This window comes from Aedes aegypti, chromosome 2 (genome assembly GCF_002204515.2).
Source record: "Aedes aegypti strain LVP_AGWG chromosome 2, AaegL5.0 Primary Assembly, whole genome shotgun sequence".
Classification (NCBI taxonomy): domain Eukaryota; kingdom Metazoa; phylum Arthropoda; class Insecta; order Diptera; family Culicidae; genus Aedes; species Aedes aegypti.
In genome coordinates, this window is record NC_035108.1 from 114383059 (window position 1) to 114393134 (window position 10076).

General features: G+C 36.1%; 1 long non-coding RNA gene across 1 annotated transcript; it reads right to left on the reverse strand.

The window, feature by feature from the left end:
• Nucleotides 1-6250: 6250 nt before the first annotated feature.
• On the reverse strand, nucleotides 6251-9458 carry LOC110675947. The gene is made up of 3 exons (XR_002499941.1): nucleotides 9215-9458; nucleotides 8503-8571; nucleotides 6251-6741 (listed from the first exon to the last, which is right to left on the reverse strand). It is a non-coding gene; the product is annotated as an uncharacterized LOC110675947 (long non-coding RNA).
• Between the last annotated feature and the right edge of the window lie 618 nt (nucleotides 9459-10076).

Genomic DNA, 10076 nt, shown 5'->3' on the forward strand with positions numbered 1-10076 from the left:
AATGATGGCAGCCAAATGTTTGTTGCGAAAAAGGGGGATACAAAATCAGTATTTTAAAAAGCGCAAAACAGATTTAGATCTTAGAACCCTGTTATTTTTGTCATTTTAATATCACAGAAATTAGAAATTGATGTTATTATAATTGTGCACAACTAAATCTTCAAATTAAAAAGCAGTATGTATTAGACGATTACTCTGTGTCGTTGAGTTAAATAATCCCTCAAATGCAACATGGAAATAATTTTTTTTCTTATTCTGATGCATTTACTTTACACCTAGAATATTTCCGTAGGCCTCTTTGGTCTCTTTAGCGTTTATGATTCCATGGACTCATGGAAATAATACTCTACTCAAACCATATTTTTAGCTAAATACGGAATATTTATTAAGGTACAGTGGGGGAAGTGTATCAGTGGGGTAAGTGGATCATTTGTCAATATAAAGCATAAATTCTTTAACATGTTGAATGTTTTCGCACCATAGCTTCGTTTTAGGTAATAGTCTTACGCCCACACTGATACTATTGCAAAACTGGTACTACACGTACACTAACACAAGCAAACTTGTTAGCTGCAAAAAGTAATTAATTTGAAAATTGTTTTCCATCAATCAAAAATCCATTGTATCTCTGTCTAAAATCAAATTCTATTATTTTTTTCGACACATGGTGAGCATTTCAGTTCTAATTGAATGAATCACAATGAAAAATATGTCATTTTTATAAATAAATACAAATATATTAAACATGGTACACTTACCCCTACTTTTTAATGGGGTGGGGTAAGTAGATCAAGAATAATTATCATTTATTGGCAGACTGCTTACGAGAATTTAAATAAGCTTTAATATCCGCAAATGTTGTTTTCCTTTATTTTGTTCCATTCCCAGCTTGAATTTGTCAAATTGACCATAGAAAATTTGAATTAATCCACCTATAAGTGTTTTTAACCTTTCTGGTATAAAAAAAAATAAAAAGAATAATAATTTCAAAATTTACACGAAACTTTTCGTGGTTTATCTAAGCTAAGCTGTAAAAGAGCAGAATATACTAATGTTCCAATCAAAAGCATAATATCGTACCTTTTTTGACCATATTAATTGTTCTAGACAGATGATACACATATAATCATAAATAAAATAGAAGGATTTCAGTTTGTTATTCAAAAGTAAATGTAACTAATATTTTTAAACCAAGAGTGTTTTTCGAAAATATTGTTAGGAATAATCCTACAATACTTCTGTATGACTTATGCGTATAAATGGATGAAATATCTTCAAATTTTTCTAGTTTCAATGTTTTTTTTTTTTTGTTCAAATTAGTATGAACTAATATATACATACTTTTTATTATATTTTGATAAAATAAAGATACTTTTTAATTTTAAAGTATTAAAATGTAACATTACTAGCACTAATAACAAGAAGGAGGGTGATATGTGATATCATTCATATCAAACATAATCACACTACATTTGTTTTGAGAACAATTTTTTTTTAATGGTGATCCACTTACCCCACCACGGTGGGGCAAGTGGATCATTTGGTGCAAATTTTTAAGTCTCTCATACTCAATACATAACAATCAGAAAAATCGAAATAAATGACGATTTGAAGTATAATAGTCCCTTGTTTGTTATCCACAGAAAAAAGTTTGAGTTACATTATTCACGTTAGCTGTACATAACAATGAAGTTAACTATGGATTTTTCTGTATCCACTTACCCCACGGTACCTTATATATTTTTAGCCGATACGGTAAGATCAGATTACATGAACCAGGGAGTCTGAAGGACTATTTCCTCTTATCTTTCACATAAAGCTGATACATATACTTTATTTTTTACGTTATCCGCCCCCACTCACCTTAAAAAATCTGAAAATATTTGTGTAGAAAGAAAATGTTGATAATTGATGAGTTCAAATTTTTCAAGTGTTTTTATTTCTTTCAATTTTTCAATAGTTTTTGGTTATTTTTCATTCCTTAAAGTTTTTCATCCGCCCCTCGTATACCCGATAGGGGCTACCTAACATAAAAGAAAAATAATATTTGTATCGGCTCAATGGAAATGATTATGTTACCATTTCTCAAAAAATATCCGGTGTGGCCAAGTTTTTCAAGGAACTTGAGAAGATTAAATTCTTTTATATTCCAACGAACCATGAATTTTGAGGTATCGCCCGATTGTTTTATTGGTGTTAATTGGCCAAATTATCTGAAAATTTGCTAAATCATATTATAAACTTTAATATAGAATGTTTTGTGGAAAAATTTGAGCTCATTTGGAAGAATCCCAGAAGGAACTCATAAAAGGAACTCAGATGAATTCTAGAAAGAATGTCTAGAGAAGTCCCTGGAGGAATTCCAGAAGAAAAAAAAACAAAATGAACTACTAGAGGAGTCCCAGAAGGAACTCCAGGAAAAATCTCAGAGGGAACTTTTAAAGCGATTTCCAAAGAAACTCCTGGAGGAACTGGAAAGGAATTCCTGAAGAAATCCCAGAAGGAATTCTTGAAGGAATCCCGCAATGAATTCTTGGACGAATTGCAGAAGAAACTCGCAGAGAAACTCCTTTAGGAACCGTAGAAATAATTTCTGGAACATCTTGTGTGAGATTTTTTTGTTCAACTTCTAGAAAAATTTCGTAAGCATCTTCCAAAAGAAATCTTGGAGAAACTTCTCCAAGATTTGCTGGAGGATCTTTGAAGAAAAAATCTGGTGAAACTTCCGCAAGAATTTCTCAAGCAACTTCTTTAACAAATCCGTTGAGTTTTTAATATTTTTCAATTTAAATGCTTATGCCCCCCCCCCTCGACCCGAGGAATAGCAGTGTGACAAAAAGTGAGAAAAATGTTTGTAAAATCAAATCCGCGCGAGGGACCAATTCTCCCATTTAATCCGCGCCAAATCCGCAATAACCGCGAAATTCGTGAAATCCGCGCTATGGACTTCTGCACGAATGTATGCCAGCCTACTTGATCTCAACGAAAATTTGACTGACGTTTACCGCGGTCCGTGTTTTCAAATTTTCTGTGGGAGTGAGCAGTCTATAAGTCTATTGTAACAACCCTGTATTTTTTTCTAAATAAAACTAAGAAGACGGTCTTGCAGGAATAATTACAGAAAAAACTCATGTGCCACAAAAGTGGAAATATTTATGCCTTCTTGTTGATATGATTTTTAGTTAAAATAGTCCAAGCATGGTGCTACGCAAGGCCATTAGAAAACGAAGATTTTGAGGTTCTGAATGGCACTGAAATGTACAGTCATTACACAATTATGGGTCACACACAATTATGGGTCAATTGCACTAGAAAAGCATGGTAAATTGACTTTCCCATAATTGTGTGATGACTGTAGTGTTCGGAGAGCAGATATAGATTGCTTTGATATCAGTAACAAACGTTACTTATGTCGTTTTCATTTTTGAGCTCAAGTGCCACACAGTTACACCGGGAAGAAAGCGAGTGTAGATCGACCGTTTGAATATAAACATCAGAGCAAACATCTACACTCGCTTTCTTCCCGGTGTAACGGTGTAGCACTCGAGCTCAAAAACAAAAACGACATTAGTTGCGCAGTTTATGCTGTTCACACTTAATCGTTGAATTTCATCTCGGTAAACTTAAATGACGAATTCAGCCGGTAAAACATATTTTTACCGAAATCTCGTTCAATTTTGACAGTTGAGCGATAATGACAGATGCAAATTGACGAAAATCGGTAGTTTACATAAATAACTGAGACTCGGTAATCTATTTTACCAAAACAATCAGCAAACAAATATGTTTACTGAATTTCGGCAAAGTGCATCTGTCAACGCCGAAAAATCAGAGCTGCAGAAACCAACATGTGCTCGAAATGTTTTAAAACGTTCGTGGAAAGAGGGAGAGCGCCTCCATGTAAGTATTCACATAATTTATTGTATTATGGCGTACATTTGTGCCCATAAATGATTCATTCAGACGAGTCAGCTCAGTTAATGCTATTTTTATTACACTTTTAGAAATATTCCCCGGGAAGTACTTGGAACAATTGAAGTGCAGCGAAAGTGGTTGTGCTGCTATTATGTTCCAAATATAAGAGCACGAAATTTCACCAATTTTGTGAAAATTTAGATGTTTTCTGTGGTGGTATTTTGTAACCCAATTAAATACGTAATTTTATTAAATTTGTTTCGATCATTGAAATTTATGTGAGTTTTTTTCTTCTTATTCTTCTTCCAATAGAAAAAAAATACCATTTACCGAATCTCGGTAGCGGTGTGCCGAGATTTGCTGCAAATGATTGCCGATATTTTCGTCAAATTTTGACAGCTGGGTTGATTTAACATTTTGCAGTTCAATCGGCACTTTGAACTTTTACCGAGATTTTTGCCGAAATCTCAGCTGTTGGGTTCTCGGCAATTATTTTTACCGGCCTCGGCGAAATAAATTAAGTGTGTTCAGTGAATTCCCTTAATATAATGTATCTAAACTGCCTGTAATCGCTTATCAGTCCCATATAGAAAAAGTAGACATTGAGAAAATCGCCTTCAAAGTTTGAAACTCTACTTTCTATGTAAATGTTTGAAAAATCACACTCAAACAATCAGTACATGTAAGATAAAGAAGTCAACCACAATGAAGATGGAATATTATAATGTATTACAGAAAAATAGGGCGATCTCGAAATAACATCCTTATCTTGGTTTCTGGTCGGTTAAATTTTATTGTGAGACTGATATACGGTTACTTTGCATAATAGGACAAACTGGCCTGATGTCATTTTCACATTTCTGTGATCAAAGTGTGAAACATTATCAAGTAATATGAAAATATACGCATATTGATGGTCAAAACCGTTGTTAACTCAAACCGACGAAAATCCATATGGGACTGATATGCGATCACAGGCAGTAAAAATCGTGGGGTATAATTGTCAATTGAACTCAGACGAAAAATGAATTCCCATTCATGTGAGATATGATTCTATAAAACATAAAAGGATAATCACAAAATAATTCCTATTTGACGATATTGAACCAAATTGGTTTATATGTTACTTGTGTTGAATATTGATAATGTTCATTTCAAAATACGGACTCGCAGAACTCCTTAAGTGTCGTCATATGGTCAAAATCAAACTAAGAGCACTTACTTTCTCTTGGCGACGTGTTCCTTCAAGAATGCCATGTGCTCCATAAATTCCCATGAATCGTCTGCGTCATTCGCCTCTGCTCCTGATCGATGATTGAGATCTGCTATTTTCAACTCTTTCACGTACCGATCCCTTAAAGATCTCCAGCGCGTTGTTAACGATTTTGCTAAAAATATATACATATATATATATATATTAAAAAATATTTCTAGGAAAATGAGAATCAAACATATAAAAATCAAACAAATTGCATAGTTAGTGATAAAACCGTAAGGCATTTGGTAATCTGTGACACGCTGTTTCTGAGATAATGAATGAACAGGTAATTAATTTCTGTATTTCACATATACAGTACCCAGGGGCAAGTGGGTAAATAAAATCATATTACTCATGTTCGTTGGGTAATAATATATTTATAATTTTGTAAATATAGTAATATGGACAATAATATATTAATAATAGAGTAATATGCACAAGCTATATAAAGAAAAATGGACAAATCAGGCGGAATTTTTCAAAAGGACTTATCTAATTGTTGAGGACTCTCTCTTCTATCGTTTCACATTTTTCGTTTATTACAATATGGTCCAGATGCAAAGGGGTGTAAGTGACATTTTTGTTGAATTTGAGTTAAGCATGTAAAAAAATTGTGGCACACATAACCGAAGCTGTAAAGGCGCGGATATTCAGCAGGACCATGCTGAGGGTGACGGGTTCGATTCCCGACCGGTCCAGGATATTTTCGTAATGGAAATATTCTTGACTGCCTTGGGCATAGAGTATCTTCGTGCCTACCACACGAATACACATGCAAAATGATCATTGGTAGAGAAAGCTCTTAGTAAATAACTGTGTAAAAGCTCAAAGAACACCAAGCTGAGAAGCAGGCTTTGTCCCAGTGGGGAAGTTACGCCAAAAAAAAAGAAGAAATTCAAAAAAATGTTCAGTTTTTTAGCTTTTCAGATCTTTTTATTTTATTTTTACGTCGAAAAGAAAAATTACAATAAATCGGAGAAAATTGGGTTTAAAATGAAGTCCCATATATTTTGTATGGAGCGAAAATTTTACGAAAAACTTTGAACGTCGGAAGGGGTTGTCACTTACATTCCTTTGCATCTAATTCGCTCATTTCTTTCAGCATAGCTCAAGAGACTATCTCGCACAATGTATGATCTCGTCCAATAAGTCATTGGTAGCCAAGTTGGTTGCTCGTTGTTTCTAAGTACGTATAAACTAAAGCCCTAGAACGGTTTGCTCTTTCTCTCAAAGGTGTTTACATTCATGTGTTCAGGAATAACCAACGGCTTTTATGCCGTTTTCAAGGTTTATGCGAGCAATGTCTTAAACTAGAAGTACATCCAAAGAACATAATGGAAAGGAGAGAGGAGAGTATCACAATGTTAGGTTCATTTGAAAAGTACCACAAGAAATAGCTTAAATAATCCAATAATCTTACCATCCATTCCGATTTCTGATGCAAGCTGCACCCAAAGCTTGTTTCTGTTGTTATTATTTTTGTATGCTCGCATAGTTTTATCGTAGAGAACCTTATGTTCCTTTACGAATGCAATGATTCGTTCGTTGACATTGCTGGTTTCTTCCTCCTGTAAATACACATATATCGTTAGCAAATATGAGCATTTGCCAACATTTGGCTAACATGTACTAGTATCCTATACAAATTGCATAATACCACGAACGGACACGTGATTCTCGTATCACTGTATCGTTGCTCTTGAAGTAATTTCCATACTGACTAGTGCCTTAATTGAAGACAGGTTTGTAATAACAACTCGTACAGTGAATAGCTAGGTATGCTGATCAAACGGAATCGCTCAAGGAATTTCAGTTCAGTGCAAAGTTATTTCTTGACCGAAATGGTCAAGGAATCTGCAAGGCGAGGTTCATTTGATTTGACATTTCTTCTCAGCTGCGTCCGTACTACCCAATACGAGAATCACATGTCAGCCATAAGTATTGCTGTGTGCAGTTGAGATGCAAATCTCAAATGTGGCAAGATTCCCCAATATGCAATGCGATATCAGTGAGAGATTTTTCTTACTAGGTCTGCCGTGATTTTTACGATAGTTGCTAGGTTGTCCTTGGTTTCACTATGTTACCGCTGTTATCGCGTTTGAAGCGCATTTAGATTTCTCAAACGCACACAGCAATATATTGGGAGATGGGGAGAGCCAAGTCCTTGGCCTGATGATGAAGGTCAACGGTATACTATGAACGAATCTGACTTTGAACTCCGAACTCCTACTCTGAACTCCGACTCCGAATCTGAATTCCGAATTCCTACTCCAAAATCTGACTCCGAAATCCGATTCCGACACCGAACCACGATTCCAACTTCAACTCCGACTATGAGTTCCGACTCCGAACTGTGACTCCGACTTCCACTCTAAACTCCGACTTCGACTCCAAATTCTGACTCTAAACTCCGATTCCCACTCTGACTCCAACTCTGAACTACAAACTGTCAGACTCCTACTATGAACTCCGGCTCCGAACTCCGACTCCAAACTCCGACTCCGACTATGAACTCAGACTTTGAATTCCGACTGACTTCAACTCCAACTCCGATTTGAACATAGAACTCCGACTACGACTCTGAATCCTACTCTGATTTTGAACTCCGAACTCTGGCTCTGAACTCCGACTCTGAATCCGATTTCGTCTCTGACTCCGATTTTAACTTCGAATCCGAATCCGACTCCGACTCTGAACTGCGACTTCAATTCCGACTCCGACTATGAACTCCTGCTACAAACTCCGATTCTATTTTCCGACTCCAAATTCTGACTCCAAACTCCGACTCCGAATACCGACTCCAAACTTTGACTCTGAAATCCGATTCCGACTTCGACTATGAACTCAAAGTTCGGCTATGAACTCCGACTCTGATCTTCAAACTCCGACTACGACTCCGACTTTGAATTCGAATCCGATTCCGACTCCGACACTGAACTACGATATTAACTTCGACTCTGAACTCTAACTTCGACTTTGAATCCGACTCCAAATTCCGATTTCATCTCCGGCTCTGAATCCTATTCCAATTCCGACTCCGAATCTGAAATCCGACTCCGACAATGAACATTTAACTGTTTAGCCCATTATGTGTGATTACTATTGATTTTAAAAATTATTTTTAACAAAATTCCAGCTACACATATGAGCATCATACTGAAAAATAAGTTTAGAATGCTTTCATAAACTTCGTAGACTTAACTGACCACAGTTTATGATCCATACACATTTTAAAAACTTTTATTGTCTCAATGCGGTCTACTTAAATTAACAACCACTATGTTATTAGTTTTTTTTTTTTTTTTTTTTTTTTTGAAGATTGTACTTACAGTATTTTGGGTTTCACTCTCATCCATTTGGGCGGAGGTACGGTTACTGAATCAACCAGGACACTGAACCTGTAAATAAATGAAATTATTCAATAGTGTACATAGGTGTACATAATCTGGGTTTTTGAACTGGCTTCCCATTCTTTTTCTTCTCTCTGGCTCTACGTTCACCATGAAACTTAGCGCGCCTCTTCAACTTAGTATGCATTTAGCATTCCATAGTTATTAATTGATACTCTATGTAAGGAGTGTCGGTAAATATTCTTTATCGACCGGACCAGGAATCGAACCCGCCGTCTCCGGATTGCTGATCCAAAGTCTTAATCAATAGTCTAATTGGAGACCCGCTGACTTGGACTTGCCCAAACTGTGAAAACGACATCATTCACCGAAAAAAAAACGCGAAAATTTCGAAACATACCACAACAGGTAGCGAATTCCGGCGCACAATCCCTTCGGGGAGAATAAATTTTGTTCCCCTTCTCACCAGCAAGAAAATTTCTCTTCGGAATTCGTTACCAGCTGATGAATTCCGGCGCACAATTTCTTCGAAGAGATTTCTTGCTGGTAGGCAATGGGTGAAAATTTCTTCTCTTCAAAGAGATTGTTCGCCGGTATTCGCTAGCAATTCATCAAAAACGCGATGGAAAATACATAAAGCATTCTTCCTAGATAATTAACTATTAGTTAAACATAAAATAAACTAACTTACCTTTACAAAACAGCTGAAAATTAACGTAAAGCTGAAGTTCTCCTGCACACCGAGCTGCTTCTCGCACTGCAAAAAGATAAACAAAACAAATCGTCTACCGCAAAGTCAAGCGCAAGATTTGAAACGAGTCAAATCTTCCGGTTGACTTTGCGGTCGATGTTGCGTTTAGTACAATTTAGTACCAAACCGCAAACTCAATCCGGATGCATTGTGCGTTGATCCATATGATCACGGCCATTTAAAATAGTTGTCAAAAATCAGGATTGCTAACCGGATCCATTGTGCTCCGGCCTTTATGTTTGCCTAGTACAATAACCCCACGGAAGCATACGACTTCGTTCTAGGGGAACTGGGTGTAAAATGCGCCACCCTTGCTTTGAACGAACGACGTGCTTTGGGACGCTGTTTTTCATCCGAGATAACAAATGTATTAAAATGCTTCTCTAGATATATTTTTAAGTGTTTTCCTGGCATAAATCGTGAAAAACTCAAAAAAGCGTTTTCCGCTGTTTTCGTTGTATTTTGTGTTATTTTCTAGGCCATTTTTCAGGCCGATAAACAACAAAACTTTTGAAACTATCACCGAGAATCGACTTGTGCACTCCCATAGTTTGTATTACATGCGAAAAAAGTATCGAATTCAACCTTAAAAAGCGTAAGGACTTAAACTTTAATCAAAACGGCCACACCTATTTCATAACACCAAAACAGCCGTTTGAATTCAAATTCCAGCAAACGTAATGGCACGCTGTAGTTACGTGCAAATTCGAACCTTACAAATGCACATTTTTCGAATCAGCATGTATACTATAATCGAACAATAACATCTGATCTAACGCCCTAATATATGCAACGTATTTGC